Source organism: Thermobia domestica, chromosome 6 (genome assembly GCF_964235325.1).
Source record: "Thermobia domestica chromosome 6, izTheDome1.hap1.1, whole genome shotgun sequence".
In the NCBI taxonomy this organism is placed as follows: domain Eukaryota; kingdom Metazoa; phylum Arthropoda; class Insecta; order Zygentoma; family Lepismatidae; genus Thermobia; species Thermobia domestica.
In genome coordinates, this window is record NC_137459.1 from 143,144,828 (window position 1) to 143,166,882 (window position 22,055).

The window sequence follows — 22,055 nt, forward strand, 5'->3', positions numbered from 1 at the left end:
ATCGTGTAATGGGGCTGAGAAAGAAAGAAACTATAGGAGGCTGTATAAACGTTATATCGAGGCTGTTAAGTGGAAGTTTGTTCTTATTCGTGATGAAGCGTGGCCTTATAATACAGACTGGTGAAGTTCGTGTCTTCCATGCAGTCCTGTTTACATCAAGGGCCAAAACACGTTCTTCCACCAGTTTGCAGAGAGTTTTCCAAAGGGGTTCATGATTGTGGTCGATTTCTCATACTGAGACGAACTGTGTCTCCGAAAGTGGAGCGAAACGTCAAAATCAATGCTGTGTACTACCAAATTCATATACTGACTGAAATATACAAACACGAAATCAAAGCATTGTATGCACAAGACATGAACCAGGTTGAACTGCACCAAGATAAGACATCCAGCCACACGGAGAAAACGTTGCTAGAATTCTATCGCTTTATGGAACAGGAAACCGAAATTGTAGCAATTTCCTCTTCTGGCATTCCTGTCAGAGAGTCAAGATGCTAGCGCAATTAACTATTGTGCTTTTGGACTCTCCAAGTATCGTCTGTCCCATCGTTGAACCCATAGGGTCCTCGGAATGTGGAAACCCTGTAAAGAGGAGTGTGATGCAATATCCATAGTCCAGCTGTAACGCAGTCTTTTGTAATGGAAACTCCAATGCTGAGTAATAGTTAACAGAGGTCGCTTACAGATAAAATACAACTGGTGGTGGAAATACGTCATTTCCTTGGTAAGTGATACAATCAAATTTGGATCAATATATATAAATCAACTTGTGTATTCCCCCGTGCAAAGAATACTTTTTCTCTTTATACTAGCTGAAACACCTATTCTTCGCACGGGGAGAAAAGGTGAACGGCAAATATTTGAATTTCCTTTCTCTTTAGGGTACGTATTTCATTGAAGATGTAATGATAATAATCCATGACACTCTTTACTTTTGATGCACATTTTGAAGCATACACTATAGAATACAAACTTTAATCTAAGTGGCATTACAAATCAACTTTGACGTAAATACTATGTTTTAAAAGTTGTTTGAAACGGGTCAGCCGTTTTTCGACCCCGAAAATTATGGATACGAAACTATTATCGACTAGTTTTGACATTTAAATTTTCATTATTTCTCACCTATTCTGCTGATAGAAGTGTTACAGGGAATATTAGGGGTGTCTAAATCACACTGGGGGCTGGAATTGGATTTAAGAGCGTCGAGTACGTAAGTACTCATGACACCGAACCAGAAAACTACTTATTTGGCATTAACATAAGTTGTTTTTGGTTATTTTTAACTCACATTTATATACCTTCACTTCTAGAGTTACACATTTCTTACCCAACAGCATTTTGTTCTCAAAATTCTTGTCATACGAGTGTCAAGTTTGGTTGAAATAACTCTGTGCGTTTGAGAGTTATGGTGCAACATACATATAGATCTTTACACAGAGTGTTGCAAAACAACACCGATAACGTCTGGAAGGTGATTCCTCACACCAATATAAGATAAAAAGTATAGACGAACCTGCGTGCACAAATGCTTCCATTCGAAGTTATAGGTTGCTGACAATATGAAAAAATAACTTTAAAGGTCCATAGTTCCAAAACTATGGGGCCTACCGCAGTCGGTTCAAGACATCACTTAGGAACTAATATGTGCACTATCCAAAACTGCATGTTTCATAATCCTAAGATACTCACAAAACAATTTTTATAGAGGGAGTTCGGAGAGGTGCATATACATTGGAATACTCACAAACTACCACTATAAAATTTGTTGTAGAAATACCACAGGATTTTGAAACTTGGATATTAGGATGAGGCACATACTAGTTTTTAAGTGAAGTCTTGACCCCACTACGGTAGGTCCATTAGATTTGGAGCTATGGACCTTTATATTTTATTTTTTCATGTTTTACCACCCTATAACTTCGAAAGGAAGCATTTGTGCACCCAGGTTGGTCTATACTTCTTGTCTTACCTTGTATCAGGAATCACCTCCCAAACGTTGTCGGTATTGTTTTGAAACATCCTGTATACACAGATGTATGAGCAACAACAAAATAAAGAAGTGGATAGAATAAATAACGTGGAGCAACGATTGTGTCGTTGCCCCTGTCAAAAAATAAGGAAGTGAGTAGAAAAAATAACGACAAGAAACGCATTCAGTGTTACCGATATCACAACGTAAAGTACTAAGTAGAATCGCCTTCATCGTTTCCCCCTTAAATTTCCGAGTCAGATAGCGTACCCGTTCTTGCTTAAGCTTGGACTTCAATGTCATCGAGATTGGCACCCAACAGTTAAGAGATCCAAGAAACACAGTAATTGAAAATGGACCTTGATGGATTCGATAGTAATCTCGGTCACCTTAGACATTTTAATTTTTACCTCTTCTCACATCTATACCGATGGAGACTGAACTTTCGAATTTAACGGTATCTGGAGTGAGACTATTCGTATTAACGATGCGAAAGCTATGGATTAGACACAAATATCGGCCACTTTTAAATGTTTTATGCGTATCGCTAGATTTCCACTCCATAGATATGCTAATAGGTGCTGAACATTAACTTACACAGCATCAAAAGTGTCACTATTTATTTCACTGACCCAAAAACTAAGAATTAAACACTAATATCGATCATTTTTATTATTTTCACATGTTCCTTCTTAATGCACTCCTAGGGATGGCAGTGGGTCTTAATACACTTGGAGTTGAACTGAAACGGCATCTGGATTCTCATCAAGTTACTTAGCGATCTCGAAAATTATGGACTCGATATTAGTATCAGTCTTTTTCGATTATTTTACACGTCATCCTTTCCGCAGGCACGCTGATGGAAGATGAACTTGGAATTAAACATTATCGCGAATACACGACTCTCCTCAGCGACCCCGAAAACTGTAGACTAGACTTTAATATCGATCATTTTCGATTATTATTGTTGTCACCACTCCCTCTCCCCCTAGCAGTGTTAGGGGTCTTACCGTCACTGGGGCTTAACTTCAAATCAATGGGCACTGGAACTGTTAGCAATTAACATAGGGAAACTGAAAATTGTGGATTCGACACTAATATCGATTGTTTTCTGTTATTTTACAAGGCATTATTTCACCCCCTCTCCCCCAGGATATTAATGGAGACTGAACTTGTAATCGAACGGTATCTGGAATGTCATTACTTATCTAAGCTAATCCGCAACTAAGGATTCGTGTCTAATATCAGTCGTTGTTGATCATTTTATATGTCTCTCCCTCCCACTCCTCCTATGGGATGCTACGGGGTCTTACCACCAATAGGGGCTGAACATGGACTTAAAGGAATTGGGAGTCCACCATCTAACTTAGCAATACTGAAACATATTGATTCGACAATAATGTCAGTCGTTTCCGATTATTATGCATGTTACCATTTCACCCATCGCGGGTGAAAATTCGATATATTTTCCTATGTCACTCTCCTAGTACTCCCCATAGCTATAGCAAGTGTCTTACTCCAACAGCATTATATTCTAGAAGGTGCAAATACGACGGGTATCAAAAATGTTCGTGCAATCACCTCGAAAACATCTACTCTGGAGAACCCTGACAACATTATAGTATTAGTCCTTCTTTACCTTGTCATGGTAACTAGCGATACTTTTTTTTTTTTTTTTTTTTTTTTTTGCTAGAGGTACTTCACCTTCCATAAGCCCGCTTTGTTATAGTTTACAATTCAACTTCAGAAATGACGCCATACTTATTATCAAAATAGCTTCCTCTGAGTGGACGCTTCACTTCCGGGAAGAGAAAGAAATCCGGTAATTACGGGGTGGGGCAATATTTCATATCCTAATTCCACTACCTTCATCATGGATGCTTGGGCAAAATTAGCTGATGCATTGTTTCCCAGTAGTAAGACATTTTTGTGACCAAACCATGACGTTTCTTCTTCGATTCCTCTCGTATCTTAGTCAAGAAATTGAAATAATATGTACTAATAACAGTTTACCCTGTACTATGTAATCTCTCACGGACACTCCCTCACAGTCCCAGAAAACGGAAAAGATTACTTTGGCGGTAAACTTCTGCACTCGTGTCTTTTTATGGGGTTAGAGGGATGATTCCATTGTTTGCTCATTTCCTTTGTTTCTGGGTCATAAATATAAACTATACTTTCATCCGTTATCATTTGTCTTCCGAAAAAGACTTCTTCATCCACCTTACAGCGATGTAACATTTCTCTTGCAGCGTCTCCTCTGGAAAGGTGTGACCAGCGGTAGCACCCACCGTGCTAACAACTTCTGAAGATACTGCTAGTTGTACATGATATTCCATGCAGACCAATAACTAATATCTTTTGCACTCATAACGCTTTCAATAGATACCCTTCCGTCTTCCATTCTGAACATCTAAACTTTCTTTGTTAAGGAGGGATCATCAGTGAAAGATGATCTTCCAGATCTAGAGACAGCCGCGATGGTCATGTGCCCAATTTGAAATTGTCGTTTCGACTTGGATACCATCTTAGGATAGGCTTTCATCCCCAGAGACTTCTTTCATCTCTTCGTGAATCTGCTTTTCTGATTTTGTCTAAAGATGGAGGGACTACGTGCCTCAACTTATCAATCATCACGCCTTCAGCGTTTTACCTGAATAAAAAGAAAAGAAAGGAAACGTTGTTCCAACAAGTCTAGCATTTTCATGGATAACACATAAGGACCTCGCTATCTGAAGGGATTCATATTTGAAGGGATTCGTAGTTCGTAACCTTATATGAGATGGCATAAATTTTATGATACTCCCTCGTATGTGTGGAAAGTTTGGTTAAATTTGCTACTATGTTGACAAATATGTTTAGCACCAATCCTCGGAAAACTTCCCTTTATGCACTTTCGGATACGGATATTAAAAATATATTTCTTTCCCATTTCTTTTTTTTTTTTCGTTGGAAGGCATTAGAGACTCATGAAAACATTCTCCAGTTTGACTTTGGTGTTTCTTTATCTGATGATTGCATCTTTTCACAAGACATCAAAAACTTCACGTTTAGTCAGCTGATTTCCCCCTCTTCAGCTCTTTCAGTTCACTTGAATAATCCTAATGCGTCCTGAGAGGCTCTCTGTTCAAAATAGTAGAGGAAATCGATGATTCCGCCCATACCTGAAAACGCAGCCTTCTTTTCCACAACAAAGTCTTTTAGAATATTAAAACAAGCTTCAAAGAAAATACCTATTATGTATTTTTGAAATGTTAGTCTTGTCAGTATACTTATCTTTTCTTGCAATAAAACTCAGAACTTTGATCACTATACATCTCATTTTTCCATAATGTATTCCTTTGTAGCCTATTGGTATACACAATGCTTCGTATGCCCGTACTATCAGCTTCTATTCCCGGTAGTGATACTTTGGTCATCTACTACTTTTGAAATTACTCCCGTTCTTCCCTTCAATAAATTACTATCGGTTTAAATTATTTCTAACATCATGCGATTTAGTGTTAATTTCGTTATTATTATTCTCTTTTCAGGTCTTTTAAGAGTCATTTATAAGTTTCGGCTTCCTCATCAACCAATCTAAACCAAATCTTATACACAACTTAAGTAGGCCATAAAAGTAAAATCTTAGGCACAATCAGTCAAGTAGGTTCTGAGACATAAGGTTACATCTGCCAGAGACAGTAGACATTGACATAATCCTATGCTAATTAAGGAAACACCATACACAAAACCTCGGAGGGTACGTGTCGCTCGTTGACTGCCGCGGAGCAAGGTTTTCTCGCTACATTTCAGCGAGCCACATTCCCACATTGTTCTGTAGCCTGTAATCTATATTATAAAAGAGAACGTACAAAACCTTTGTTCCCTCATCACGCTAATACGGCTGAACCAATTTCTTTTATTTTTGGGGGGTTATTAGGATTTGGACCCTAGATGGTTTTTATCATATCACTTTAATTTTTAATTACCAGTGTCTTGAGATAATTGACCATTCAAGTGTCCATACGTACAAATCCTTTGTTATTAGTTCATCATAGGTAAAAATAAACGTATTTATATGCAACCCGCATGATCGTGTCACTCGGCGGGTTAACATAAATGACAGGCGCTATAATGTTAACATTTACTGCAAATTGAAAGCGAAAAAGTAAAAATTATCTAAGTAACAAAGTTTATTGCATTCCGGGGTGACCGCAGCGAAGCGGGTCACTCGGCGGGTTAACATAAATGACAGGCGCTATAATGTTAACATTTACTGCAATTTGAAAGCGAAAAAGTAAAAATTATCTAAGTAACAAAGTTTATTGCGTTCCGGGGTGACCGCAGCGAAGCGGGGTGAACGCTGCTAGTCTATATTATAAAATTGAAAGTGACTATGTTTGTGACTCTTAAGCTCTTGAACCGCCCGACCGGTCTCGATCAAATTTCCAACGTAGATGCGGTTCTGGCCTGGGAGTGTTTTTAGCTATTTACTTTGACGGAAGAGCGTAGAGGAGGGATAGAAGGGGGACAGAAGAAATAAATAAAACTTAATAACTCTCGAACCACTCGACCGATCTTGATCAAATTTTCAATGTGGTTGTGGTTCAAGACTGGCATGAATGTCATCATTTCACTTTAACGGAACAACGTAGGGGAAGGGGAGAGGGAGATATAGAAAAATCAATAAATATAAAAATAAAAGTGACTACGTTCGTGAATTAATAACTTTTAAACCACCTGATCAATATAAATCAAATTTTCAACATATATGAAATTCAAACCTGGAAAGTTTTTTGTCATTTAATTTTAACAGTAGATCTTAGGGAGGGGGAGGGGAGAAGGGGAAATATATGAAAATGAATAAAACTTAATAACTCTTGAACCACCAAACCGATCTCGATCAAACTTTCAATATAGATAAGGTTGGGGCCTGGGATGTTTCCTTCGCTTCACTTTTAAAGTGCAACGAAGGGGAGGGGGAGGGGAGATATATATATATATGTCAAAAAGTAAAAATAAAAGTGAGTGTCTTTGTGACTTCATCACGTTTAAACAACACGACCGATCTTACCTAAATTTTCAATATAGATTAGGTTCATACATGAGGTGGTTTTAATCATATCACTTTAACTGTAGAACTTAGGGATTGCGGAGGGGAGGGGCAAAATCTATAAAAATAAATAACGTTTAGTATCTCTTGAACCACCAGACCGATCTCGATCAAACTTTCAACATATATACGGTTTGGGCCTCCGATGTTTTCTTCATTTCACTTTTACAGTGCAACAAAGTGGAGGGGAGGGGGAGATATATGTAAAAAAAAAAAGCAAAAATAAAAGTTTCTGTCTTTGTGACTTCATCACGTATAAACCACCCGACCGATCTTAACCAAATTTTCAATATAGATGAGGTTCATGCATGAGGTGGTTTCTATCATATCACTTTAACGGTAGCACTCAGGGGGGAAGGGGATGGGAGAAACCTATAAAAATAAATAAAACTTAATAACTCTTGAACCACCAGACCGATCTTGATCAAACTTTCAACATAGATAAGGTTCGCGCCTAGGGTGTTTTCGTTATTTCAGTTTTACGGTGCAACATACGGGAGGGGGTAGGGGAGGGGGAGATATATGTAAAAAGAATAAAATTAAAAGTGACTCTCTTTTGACTTCATCACACTTTAACCACAGGATCGATCTTAATAAAATTTTCAATATGGATGAAGTTCGGACCTGGGGTGGTTTTTATTATATTACGTTGACGGTAGAATTTATGGGAGAGGAAGGATGACATTCAGGGCTGGGATAATCTTTATCATTTAACTTTGACGACGCAACGTAGGGGAGGAGGAGGGGGAGACGGATATATATGAAAAAAGTAAAAATGAAAGTGACTGTCTATTTGACTTCACTCTTGAACCACCTGACCAACCTCGATAAAATTTTCAACATAGATGAGGTTTGGGCCTGGAATGATATTCATCTATTTACTTTGATGATTGAACTTAGGGGAGGAGGTAGGAGGGGGAGATGTATAAAAATAAATAAAATTAAATAGCTCTTGAACCACCTTACCGATCTCCATCAAATTTTCAACCTATTGAAGTTCAAACATGAGATGATTTTTGTCATATCACTTTGACGATCTAACTTAAAGGAGGAGAAAGACATTTACAAATGATCGAAAATGAACGATATTAGTTGAATCTTTAGTTTATGAGGTCGCTAAGATAAACAGTGACAGTACAGATGCCATTTAAATACAAATTAAGCCCCATAAAGATTGTGGGAGGGGATATATATATATAGTCAAAAATATATATATATCAGTGTCCAATTCATACTTTTCGGGGTCGCTGAGATGAACAAGTACACTTCCGATGCCGTGACCCGCAACATAAGAATGAGAGGGGATATATAAAAGTATATAAAAGTAATCGAAAATGACCAATATCAAAGAGCGCTTTAATAATAGTAAAAAGTGACTGACTAACGAAACATATTACAGTTTTTTCTTAATTTATCCCAGCGAAACGGGGAAATTAATGCAAGTGAGTTATACAAAAGAAACCCTTATATATATATATATATATATATATATATATATATATATATATATATATATATATATATATATAGTTCATTAATTTTGCATTTTCTCCTCCTTCCTGCAGTGGGGCTATACGAGACTTACAATTTAACGGCAATCAAACCCGAGTCTCCTATGTCAAGTTTATAGACTAACAGCTTAGCCACGAGGGAGCTCGTATATCTATCTTACATACAATTATATAAAAAAGTTAATGTTTTTGTATATGCGTGTTTATCCAGTATATAAATCTACACTGTTCATTTGAAAATGGTTGTTTCAAAAAGACTTTAGTTCGGAAGGAACCATATATATATATATTGTTTCTTGTCTTAAGGAGGAAGCAGGGAGCTTCAAAGACGATAAGGAGGTTTAAACTTTACGTAAATATACCGGTAATATCCCACGAATTTTTCCAGTTAAGAAGATGAAACGTAGTTTGTAACCTCATTTCTGAAAACAAGTACAGACACACAAATATGACTTACAGGTTGGTGAGTGTAAGACATGCTTAGGGAGTGGGTAGCATACATAAATAATCGAAATTTGCTGTCATTAGTGTCGAATCTATAGTTCTCGTGGTCGCTGAGATCAATAGTAACACACCCTATGACGCTGATGTTCAACTTTATCCCCATGGTCATGAGAGCTTCGGAGACGTGGAAAAAAATATACAAAGTGACAGATATTAGTTTCAAATTCATAGTTTCTGGAGTCGCTGAGATGGATACTACACTCCCGCCGCCGTTCAAGTCCTACTTTAACCCCCATTGTCATGAGAGCTTAAAGAGCATGAAACATAACATGTCCAAAATGACATATTTTGAATTCATGCTTTTTGCTGTCGCTGAAATGAACAGTAACATTTCAGACACGGTAGAGGGACAACGTCGAAGGCATTGCTTTTTGCTACTCATTTATTTGTTTGTTTATTACATTCATATTGACAGCGGAAACACCGTAGGGGTTACTCTTCGTTGTATATATATATATATATATATATATATATATATATATATATATATATATATATATACATATATATATATATATATATATATATATATATATATATATATATCATTGATATTAATCGGGTTAAAACCTAAGACATTACTCTTATATATGTTTTTTTATTCTTTTTTCTTTTCACCTTTGAATGTGATAGATTGCATAAACTTTATCATCCCGCGCGAAAACTGGGTATTTCAGCTAGTACATGTGTATTTGAATGGGTTGAGGAAACATGGTGGTATGTCATATTTTCTAGTTTCCGATTAAACTGTAAAAAAAAAAAAAAAAAAAAAAAAAAAATCCATGCAACTCAATGCAATGACACATGCCAAACAAGCTTCCACCAACAACCTACATGATACTATCTAAAATCGAATCGAATCCAACGATCTTCCTAGGTCTACCTCTGAATCAGAAATATGTATGGTGAAATCAATTAAGTTGACGTAATTTCGTCATTACTCTTTAAGTATAACCCGGAAATATGTTAGCAAAATATCGACATCCAAAAATAGTAAAATTTCTTTACGTTGGACGATTAGGGTTCCTTTAATAATATGTTAAACTGTTACAGATGTTCTAATAGAGGAGTACCTTTCATAATGATGTATGCAAAATGTTCCATTTTATTCAAGACGAAAAGTGGACCAGAGTATGATGTAATGTGTTATCAATATCTCCGCCATGAATACTGTTTGTTTCAATTTCTCAAATATGAGAAATATTAAATTATTGCATGTGGTGCTAAAAAAATGAACAAATAAAAAATAAAATAAAGCACTAGAACAAAAAAAAAGTATTGCGATTCCTCAGTGGGAGAGCGCTCTCCTTTAGTTCGTGAGGTCCTAGGTTCGATCCCAGTCCGCTCCATGTTGACTAACTGGTAGACAAACCTCGTATTTTTTCGGGCTTCTCCGGTTTCCTTACATTTTCTTCGTTCTACAACTATCATACATCTCATCATCACCCTGTTCCTTAACCTCAGGTCATAATCGTGGGACGTTAAACAAAAACTGATTAACACAAAAATCAATATAACACCATATCAACGTCCTAGTGTACTTTTGACACTGTATATAAGGCCTTTACAGCTTCTCCTATGATTTTAAACCTAGTCTTGAAATATAAAAAAAACACTGTCCAGAAACTTATTCTGTAAATCAGAACTCCCATTAAAATGTCTGCTTCATAGCAAACTTAAAATAAAGAAACAAGTTTGAAGCGAATGCTGTGACAAACTAATAGAAACTTATTTTACCAAACTACAAATTCACGCAAACTACCAGCCATCTATGTTCAACACTGCGCCAAAACTACCTGTTGAAATAATGGCATAGAAAAAATGTATATACTTTGATTATTTAAGCTTCTCTCACGAGATATGAATCTGCATTATTAATTGCATCGTTCTATATTTACCTTTCACAAGCTTTTCACGCTCTTCGATTCATTTATGGACGTATCAAAGTTAGCTCATATCGTTCTATTTCTCTCTCTCACTCTCTCTCTCTCTCTCTCTCTCTCTCTCTCTCTCTATATATATATATATATATATATATATATATATATATATATATATATATATATATATATATATATAAAGCAGAAAGGAATGGCTCGCTACGTATGTGCTTCATTTCCATTTAACTCTGCAACCGCGAATCCCACGAAGACCTCCATGTCAATATTGATTTGCGAGTGTTGATCAGAATATCTGCACTTTCAACACTTGGGAGCGGACTAATTTATGGGACTCTAGAATGGCTGAAATTACGGGCTGTATCCATACGTAAATCGTTACGCCTCTACAATGTCAAATGACATAAAAAACTCGTTGAGTGTGACAAAATATTTTCGCTCATAATAAAGATTTGTTGGAAATAGCTATGTTACGCTGAACAAACATTTAACCTGTCATGTTTGGTTAAAACGTAATGTACACAGCGAAATAATGTCGTAATACACATTCGAAGTCATAAGTAGCTGAATCGAATATAGTCATACATTTCGAATATATATATATATATATATATATATATATATATATATATATATATATATATATATATATATATATATATATATATATATATAAGCATATCATTGGTGGTTTGCTTAGAAACAACGTTTTAATAATAATATAAAAAAGTAACTTTGACATACTGTCAATCAGAGTGATATTTTGTGTCTTAATATCAATTAAAATCATGAAATACTTGAATAAGATCCATAAAATGTCCAACATTTAATTGTCTTAATGGTTATCTACCATTACAAGGTAGAAAAGAAAAATACAAATGAACGTTTCAAGAAAACTTGGTTTTCAAGATATACTTGCATCTTTCAGTTACTATATAATTAGTACAGCAAATCCACAATTTGCATAAAGGTGGATATACTCGTATATTAATTTTGGGTTGTAAATAATGAAAAATCTTATACTCTTACTATTTGATACGCTTAATTACTATTAGATCCTAGCGTAAGCATACCGAAGCTTTTAGTTTTACATGCAGTTGCGCTGAACCACGCATTTGAATTTTAGAGAATTCACACCTTGCGCTAGTTTGTAAAGAGCCTTGTCTATCTATCACGACGCTAAACACTTTATAAGTATGTTTCAACCTTTGGGAAAGTATATTTAGTTTGGGCTAAGTTTATTGCAGCACAAACATCAGTGCCGCTACTCGAGCCGTGATGGATTTCGACTCACTGTCATTTCATCACCTGTCTACAAAGAGAAAGAGAAGAACTACGAACGGAATTACGACGACTCATCGAAAGAACCATGAATGAAGGATAAACGAAGTTTACAAGTGCAAGTAGATTTGACCTATCCCCAAAAGCTATGTTCCTTTCTTACGCTTTAACATCACAATTTGTTTGAATTTTATGTGTGTTCAGTTTCGTTCAAAAGCATCCCAGGTCCGACCGCATTGTCTTTCGGTCTACCAAATTTAGTTTTTTACAAAATCCAGGGCGCAACTTGCCAGTTCGAAAACTGCCAATATTACAACTTATTCTTATTTTCTGAGCTATTTGAGATGACAAATGACGGCTGCACATGCTGGACATGCGTTATTTTTAAGGTGTCAATACCTAATTTTGTGCCTCTGCTCATGGTGGGATCCTGTGAGGCTTACGCCTTTTTTTCCATTCCAATTTCTGAATACTTTATGCTGCACACAACACTTTTCGTTTACACTAATTCAATTTTCCGCCCACCTTTAGAATTTTGTTGAAATTCTACTTAGTACCTCTAACCCACCTTTTCTCGAATTATTTTGTTGAAATTCTATTTCAGATTTAATTTCCCATTATCTAAGTTATTAATAATTTGTGAATTTTAAGTATCATGCAAGAAAATAAAGAACACATTCGGCATATATATTATCATATGTTGACTTTCAGAGCAATATGTACGATAATATTCACTAAAACTGTTGTCAAATTCTAGCACTTTATTACTTGACATTAACAATACATCATAAATCATCATTTAATTGAAGAACGAGAATTGTTCAAACGAGAAGCCAAATTTCAGCGCAACTTTCTAAGGTCTTGTGACGTAAGGTCTTACACTGTACGAAGCATGTTCGATAAAAGGACCAAATAATTGCTGTTCTTACTTAATTGCTCATTACACAAGCTTTCAACCACTATTCTCAATAAACTGCTCCTCTCTACTGTCAACACAATGTTGCCATCGTTTCTTTTAATTTTGGAACACCTGTTAAAAATCACTTCTTCGATGGCGTACATCACTGAATTTCCTCTATGGACTGCAGACGATATCCTTCCGTAGTCGTCTTAAGTTTGGGAAATAGGGAAAAAAAGGGATGCTTTGCCAAGTCTAGAGAATAAGGTGAGTTGAGCACAACAGAAGTGCGACACGTTGCTTCTTACAGTGACAACTCGAGCAAGCTTTTGTTAATCAGTGCGTTTAGGGGATAAATCGACAATAATTGTAAAGAGATTTCGACATGTACTTTATTTGTTATAAAGAAGGTCATCAGACAAACGGACTACCGTCTGGTTCATCTTAGTGTATACATCGTAAGTTTAGGTTACATAACAAACACGCTTTCTCAGCTTCTGGGTCATTTAGTCCGATATAAGACCAATGGTAAAGTATTTGGTTTTAGATGAGCATAGTACCTGTGCCAAAGATTCTGATGTGTTAAAGATTGCATCTAACTGTATAGAAATGTTGTCTCCCACTACAAAGTACTCAAAATTGCCAATATTTAATATATCTTTCTCCCGCAGTTTGAAAAACAATTTCAACCTATCTTATTGGATCTTTGTTAGTAGGAACCCTGGCAAAATGTTGTGAAAGAAGATTATAATAAAGTCAGTTTAAGTTGGAAGAAATCAATCAGCCTCTGTTGAATTCTTCGTATGATTTTTTTTTTTTTTTTTTTTTTTGAAAGCGCAACAGTCAACGAATATAAAATTTAGGAAAACAGCAAAAAACTGTACCACTGAAAGTAGAGATTTTGAATCATTCAATGGTTTGGGCTGGTGATTTGTTATCTTTTACTACGCATTTTAACATGATTACTAACTTTGCATGCATGATGTATGTTATGCTGTGATGATGTAAAATTTGCAAAATGATGCCCTTTCAACACAAAATACGCTAATTATATTAAAACTTGACAAATTTGTTTTATTACTAGACTACACATATTACTTGTTGCAAAATAGGTATACTATTTAGTAGAGAAAAGTTCATATCTACAAAGACTAGGACATGGGCAAAGCAGTTTTGGTATATAGAGGGTGTTTCAAAACAACACCGATAACGTTTGGGAGTTAATTCCTGACACCAAGATGAGACGAAAAGTATAGGCCAACCTGCGAGGACAAATGCTCCTTTTCGGGGTTACAGGCTGCCGAAAGCATGAAGAAATGAACTTTAAAGGTCCATAACTTCAATACTATGGGACCTACCGTAGTCGGGTCAAGACTTTGTTTAGGAGCTAATATGTGCCCTATCCAAATATAAATGTGTCAGAATCTTGCGGCACTTCCGCAACGACATTTATAGAGGTAATTGGTGAGTACTTTATATTATATACCTCTATAAAAACTGTTGCTTGAGTACCTTAGGATTCAGAAACAGACTTTTGGATAGGACACATATTCCTAAGTGAACTCTTGGTTCGACTACGACAGGCCTCATAGTTTTGGAGCTATGGACCATTAAACTTCATTTTTTTCATGCTTTGGGCAGCCTATAACTCCGAAATGAGGAATTTGTGCACCCAGGTTAGTCTATACTTTTCGTGTTGTCTTGGTGTCAGGAATCACCTTCTAAACGTTGTCGGTGTTATTTGAAACACCCTGTATATAGAAAAAGTGGAAACCTGGTTTTGTGCCCATCCCTAATAAAACACAATTCAGAAGTCACATAAAGTGATTTGTTTAACAAAATGTATTATCTAAATGCAGCATACCTAGTTATCATCTTTGTCGGTTTCTGGTGTCAGTGAGTAGCGCAGAAGTTCACAATAAAGCTACGTCTTCTCCGCAGGAACATGTCTTTCATTTTACATTATTTAATGGGAACTTTCTCTGTAGGATAAATCTTCTCATGTGCAGGTTGAATCACGTGATGTCGCTGGAAGTGTCATTTGAAATATACATATGACGAATGAGACCATTGATTGTTGTGTAGCCTGTGACAACCTTTCCTTTAGTTCTTTAAAACTTAGTGAAACAGAGTTGATATAGAAAATTACACTCGTTCAGTCCGTGGGTTTGTTCACTTTTAATGGAAATAGGTATCTTCTTGTAGTAATCCATCAACCACTGCTTGTAGTTGTAGATGTCGCAAGCTTCCTTAACTGTAAACTTGCCAGGTTTATCTGTTATTAAATAGCATATATTTTTTTTTTCCTGAATAATGCGACTCCTTCACCGTAAATTATTCAAAATGGTTGCGAATCATCAGCTCGATGGCACCTGAAATGGCATTAAATACACTTCTCACTCTCCATTCTTCTGGCCATTTTCTCACTAGTTTTAAGTCACGAATTCCCTTTACGTTTACATGCATTTGTTACAGTCCTCCTAGTCTCTTTGGGCCTTATGCAGAGTCGTTTTGACGTTATATTAGTGCCATACTAAAGAGTTCGACTAACATATGTTTCTTGCAGTAGTCAAGCCTTTAGTATGACGCTAATATAACGTCAAAACGACTCTGCATAAGGCTGTTTGAGATTACCTTCCGTTGCTAGATACATGAAAAGAACAACATTTTCGTCAGATATACTTCAGTAAATCTAATGTGAATCACATTTGCCATCTATTAAAAACTTCCGGTTTTCATCAGTTTCCAAATTTTGTGTCTTAATTTTTCCGTATTACCAACTGGAAATTGTCTTTTTTTTTCAGGCCAGAATATCTCGTTCGATTCAAGTTTCATCAGCTCAGTATCATACTCATGCTAATAATACATGATACTGACAAAGAAAGCAATGGAAAGGTATTCACCAATTAATTTACGCTTCTGAAGGTGTTATCAACTTTTGTGCTAAAACGGCAGTCAGTGACTGATGCCCTTTCAACACAACTTTGCTTTTTCCCGCCTTGTTTTTGACTATTTCCATCCATCAGTTTTATGCATCTGTAACACAAATATATGGACATATGGTCGATGATTATGAATTCGCACAAAACTCAATTTCGATAAAACCTTGACTGATGCCTTTTCAAAACAAAGCGATTCGTATATGGATTCCGAATTGTGTTAAATTGTGTTTTTCGATTATTGATTGCTATGAGTAGCTAATACTGAAAGCAATATGTTTGAAAACAGGTGTAAACCAAAGTTCGTTTTTAACGAGTTTACATTGTTTCAGTGTTCCTCTTGTATTTTAACTCAGGTTGTAATGAACAGCAGTAATGTTTGCAAATATGCCATACTTAGATAGTAGCAACCTTAAATCTAGTATTTCATTGCGTTTTATGTTTCTTGTGCTCCAAAAATGTGAAGGATTGCATAGTTTATGTAGTGTCGACATCTCCCATAGTAAGTGTCGATTTCTCCTGCAAGATTTCCAAAACCTACTAATCCACAGCAGTCCGTTTATGTGTTCTTCTACTTTGAAATACATTTCAGGGGAAGGTTTTATGTTTCCTAGCTAGGACAAGGATTGCTATCAAGCATTATCGCTTTTTCAGAATAAATTTATCATAACTTTCAGAGTAGTATCGATTTGTTTCTTAATGTGTCGAAATATCCCTAAATTGCTCTATTTCGTCAACCAAATTGAGTAGTATCCTGCTAGGTCATAGTGAATAGATTGATAATGACAAAGTTCGTATCAATTTCATGTTCATAGATGGCGGACCGTACAACATGAACTTTGAAGTTCGCAAAAACATAGTAATTCTCTATTCTCTTGACATCTACGCATGAGGATTTACACTGGCCGATGTCATTTTGTTTAGCTCGATGCGGTTTGTCGATTAGTGTGTCTTTCAACTTTAAACGTAGATCCATCAAATTTTCAAATTCTATTTGTTTATTATCACGAGATTTTCTTCACTAACACTGTTTCTCTGGTATAAAAATTTAAATGCATTTTATTAAGGAAAAACTCTATTAAAATCCAGATACATATACAATTGTCCCATGGAAACTTTTAATAATTGTCTCTTCTTATACAGAGGCTGGTTCGTTTCCATCGCAAAAACTTACAGACAGCAACAAATGTCAAACCATTTTCAAATAGCTATAATACTATACGCAAACTTGTATTATTGTAACATCTGAAAATGTTATTGCGAGAAATGTGTCACTGTAAAAATTGCTTCTGGAAACGGTGGGTCATAGCTCATTAATGAGCAAACTAAAGCACTGCTCACAAAGTAGAACAGTGTCGGAACAATGATCTTGTGATAGGCCAAAACACTGATAGTGTCATAGCCAAACGTTATGCACAGTAACATTGTTCAACATCACATTCAAGGGCGATACTGAAGCTCGTAAGACCTGTGCTTAAGTAGATTTCGGATATAGCAGCTTTGAGGGTTCACTACCACAGCGTGTTCGGGCGAAACGATTACATGTATAAGTCCAATCAAAAGTGAATAACGCAATGCATGACAAATTGAGATAGTCCACTGCGTTAACAAAATGGTTTATTGCGAAATGAATGAGAATGGGCAGAAAAACGTATTAGTTCTACCAAGCTGCTGGCTGCTTGAAATTTGTTGTGACAATTGATGAACCTTGGCTCTATATAAGTGACTGTGGAAAAGTTGCGACATCATCTGCAGAGGTATACATGACAGCGACAGACATAACTCTGTGCGTCAATGCAAAGAAATTTTCTCTAAAGATTTCATTGTTGCTACTGGCTTTGATACAAAGGGAAGCTCTATTACCGTTACTCGTTCAGGCGCTAGCTGAATGGATTACTGTGGTTTTGGACTTATTAAACGCCGCCTTTCATTACGTCGGTTTTGCGTGGTAAATTACCTCTGGAAATCCTACAGGAAGGAGTAGGAGAATATACCCCTGATGCAGCAAAACCTTGTACAGTGGAAACTGCGTTGTAGTGGAATGGTTCATACCGGTGGTCATCACATCGAAGATCATAGATAGTGGCGGAATGGAATATCTTAAGAAAGCAAGGATTCTAATTCGGACCAATGTATACGGATCAGCTTCTGTATCCATTGATCGTATATTTTAACTTAGGTAACTTGTTGATGGCAAGTCAGACGAGAATTTAAAGAGTCGAGACTATGAATATTTTTCATTTTTCTCATTTCTTTTATGCTCAATTAGTCTACCAAATATCCAACTAACTTACTTTTCATTTACGTTCTCTGTCTCTTTTTCTTCCTTTGTTGTTCTTTGTTCTCCTTCAATTTTCTCATTGTTGTTCATTTCCATGTGAGTCTCCTAATCTTATTCTGTCTGTAACCCTTTGTTATTTTCAGACAATTAGTTGTCATTTACAGCGAAACTTTCCATCGATTTTCGATATCTCTCTACTGAACCTCTTCCTCCGACAGTAATTGGCTTGTTTACTTCCTTATCTCTAGTCACAAGCTTTCTCAAAAAAAAAAAAAAGTTCAATGTTGTTTCCTCAATAGTCACTGGCATCAGAATGTTAAACGTACTAGTAATAAATTGAAGTTAAATATTATAGTTTTACCAAATTTCTGATTTTGTTTTATACCATATTAGCTGAAATACCCGTTCTTCGCACGGGGAAAATGTTTGTAGGAAATATTTGAGTTTTTTTCCTCTTAGGAATACTTACTTCAATGAAAGTGTAATGATAACAATAAAGAAGACTATATTTAGGCATGGATGTTAAAACACCCTACCTCCACAGAATGTTAATTTAATCAGATTAACATGATTAAAAACCCCAAATTGAAGTGGGTACTCACAATCTTCCAAAAGTCATTTCAAAAGGGTCAGACATTTTCCGACGACCTTGAAAACTATGCATTCGACACAAATCTCAGTCATTTCTGACATGTTATTTTTCATCTCCCCCACCCCACTACCTGCAGATGGAAATGAACTTAGACTTAAACGGCATTGGGAGCGTCACTATGCATTTCAGAGACCCCTAAAATTAATGGACTAGGGATGAATATCAATCGTTTTCAATGATGTGTATATAACACAAATCCAACTCCCCCTTTCGTTGTGCTTATGGGGGCTGTAGTTGAACCTTAATGATATCTGGAGTGTCACTCTTAATCTAAGCGACCCCTAAAATAGTTGATTTGATACTAATATCGGTCGTTTCTTATCATTTTTATGTCTGCCCATACTATTTCTCCTAGGAGTGTTCACGGCGTCTTGCCCCGCTGGAGGCTAAGCTTGGACTTAAACAGAATCAGGACTACCACCAATTAACTTAACGACCCGGGAAATTAATGATTTGACACTAGTATCGTTCGTTTTCGATATTTTTACATGTAACCATTTCACCCCTCCCCCGGGTGCTAATGAGTGCTTAATTCGAACTTAAAGGGCATCGAAGGTTTCACTATTTATATGTGGATTTGACCCTAATATTGATCATTTTATATGCCTTCCCTTCTCCTCCCCCTAGAGTGTTAGGAGTCTTACCCCAACTGGGATTTGACTTTGGACTTTAAGGCAGAAAAATTGTCACCAATTAACTTAGGGTCCACGAAAAGTATGGATTTCACACTAATATCAGTCATTTTCAATTATTTTTACGTGCCACCATCCTACACTGAGAAGTACTAATGGGACTGAATTTGGATTTAAACGCCAATGGAAGTATCACTATTCATTTCAGCAACACCAAAACCTACGGATGAAACTAATATCGGTCGTTTTAGATCATATTTATGTCACTCTCTACACCCCTAAATGTACTAGGATGTATTATCCTCATTGAGGGGCTGAATTGTACCTAAAGGGCATCGGAACTGTCAGAATCAACTCATGGACACCGAGAACTTTAGATTCGACACTAATATCTGTTATTTATTATTGTTTTTTTTTTTTTTACCATTTTTATGTCTCTCTCTCACTCCTTCTTAGGTATATATAGTAGGGATTCTTACTTCTACAATCGTCTTTTCCAGACTGTAGGTATTATGTGTACCAAATTTGATTAAAATTTCTCCAGACGTTCCAGAGTTATGCTGGAACATACATTCACACAAAACACACATACATCCACTTTTATGTGTATTGCTAACGTGTGTAAATGAAAGCACTAACAGTAAGCGGTTGTTTAGACATTTGGGAGTTGTAGGTAGTAGAAAAAACTTGAATCTGATCCTTTATTGAACACGATCTACTTTTTTGTTATAGTATTTTCTTTCGCTTATAAAATTACAATTCGTTTGTGAAAGTTTTCTAGTTATCTCTTTTATCATAAATTGTGCACTTCATTTCATTCACGGCTGTGGGACTAACAATAAATAACATATTTATCAGGGAACTGTCCTGATAGTATTATACTAAAAATATGCAACCACCAATGTGAGAACGTTTAAGGGTTGAAGTGAGAATAATATATTGTCAATTTTCTTATATGAATACATATTGCCACAATTAAAATGTTACAAGACCTTGTATATACAACTTCTAATATAGTTAACCTTTGTACTAATGAAATGATCTGAAATCATCAATGTGGTTTGAGACTCAATAGGTGAATGTGGAACCAAATATTCAATTTCAGTAAGTATTAGTAAAAAGATGTGAGAAAAAACCGTGAATGGGGAGTAAGTCGTCAACTATTTTAGACTTCAAGAGAGTCTATATGATTCGATGTCGAAGAAAGATTTCCAAGAAAATTGTAAAATTGATTAAGGTGTGTCTTAGTAAAACCAAGAGAAAGGTGTAAATTGCAAGAAAACTATATATTTTGAACGTACGTGGAGAACTCGTTATGTTGAATATAACATGCAACACAAACATTCTCATATATGCTTGAGTCTTCCTTCATTTTATCATTTTTTATTTTTTTTTATTTTTTTATTCTTTCGGTTCTGTACGTGCTATACGAAAATACCACAACGTAAGTAAGGTATTGTGCAGTATAATGAGAGAAATATCCAAGCCACGTTTTATTTATGCTTTCCTAACGATCAAGTCGCATTTTTTAACTCCCAAAAATATTTTTTTTTAAAAAAAGAAAGAGAAAAAATGATCACTCGTTTTAAAATTGGTCCGATTCAATCGCAATAAATCGTTCACTTAATTTAAAACTGTGCGTCAATTTGAAACACATGAGCGAACAGATTTCAACACTAATGTAGGCAATACATCACGAGCAGATGTGCAAAGGCAGTTATCCCTTAATGGAGAGCGTACGGCTCAATTTTCCTATGTGCGACTTCAAATGGACAGCTGAAAGCAACTCTATTTTGTCAATAAACACACATGCACTCACACACCAAAACACACAATCTCTTTCTTTCTATTCCCTCTCCCTTTCTCTCTCTGTCTCTCTCAGTTTGTTCCACAAGATTTCATCTAAAATTTATCTCTGAAAAGATATTCACAGCTCTTAAAGTGTTAAAGCTTTTCATGTTGACCTATTTCATGGAAATTCCGTGCTAAATTTGACGTAATTAACGTCGTTGCAAAATGTAATTATTTACCCAACGCTCACTTTAACATAGCATTTCAAATATTTTCATTAAATGCATGTAACAGGCTCAGAGTCTGCAGATAGTAGGGAGGGTTTCCTTATTTGGTTTTCATTTCAATTAGAATTAATAAAATATTCACAATGTATTAATATTGAATAATATGATTCTTTTTAATCAAAGAATTGAGATTTATGTTCAGTCTTTTACATACACGTAATAGATATAAGCGTACATACTTCATTATTAGTTTGGGGGTGCTATGGCTCAGTGGTAGAGCGTTAACTTCCGGTACTTCGGTTCCCTGGTTCGATCCCAACTCGCGCCGTGTGGACTTTCTGGTGGACAAACACCGTGCTCTTTGTTTATTTCGG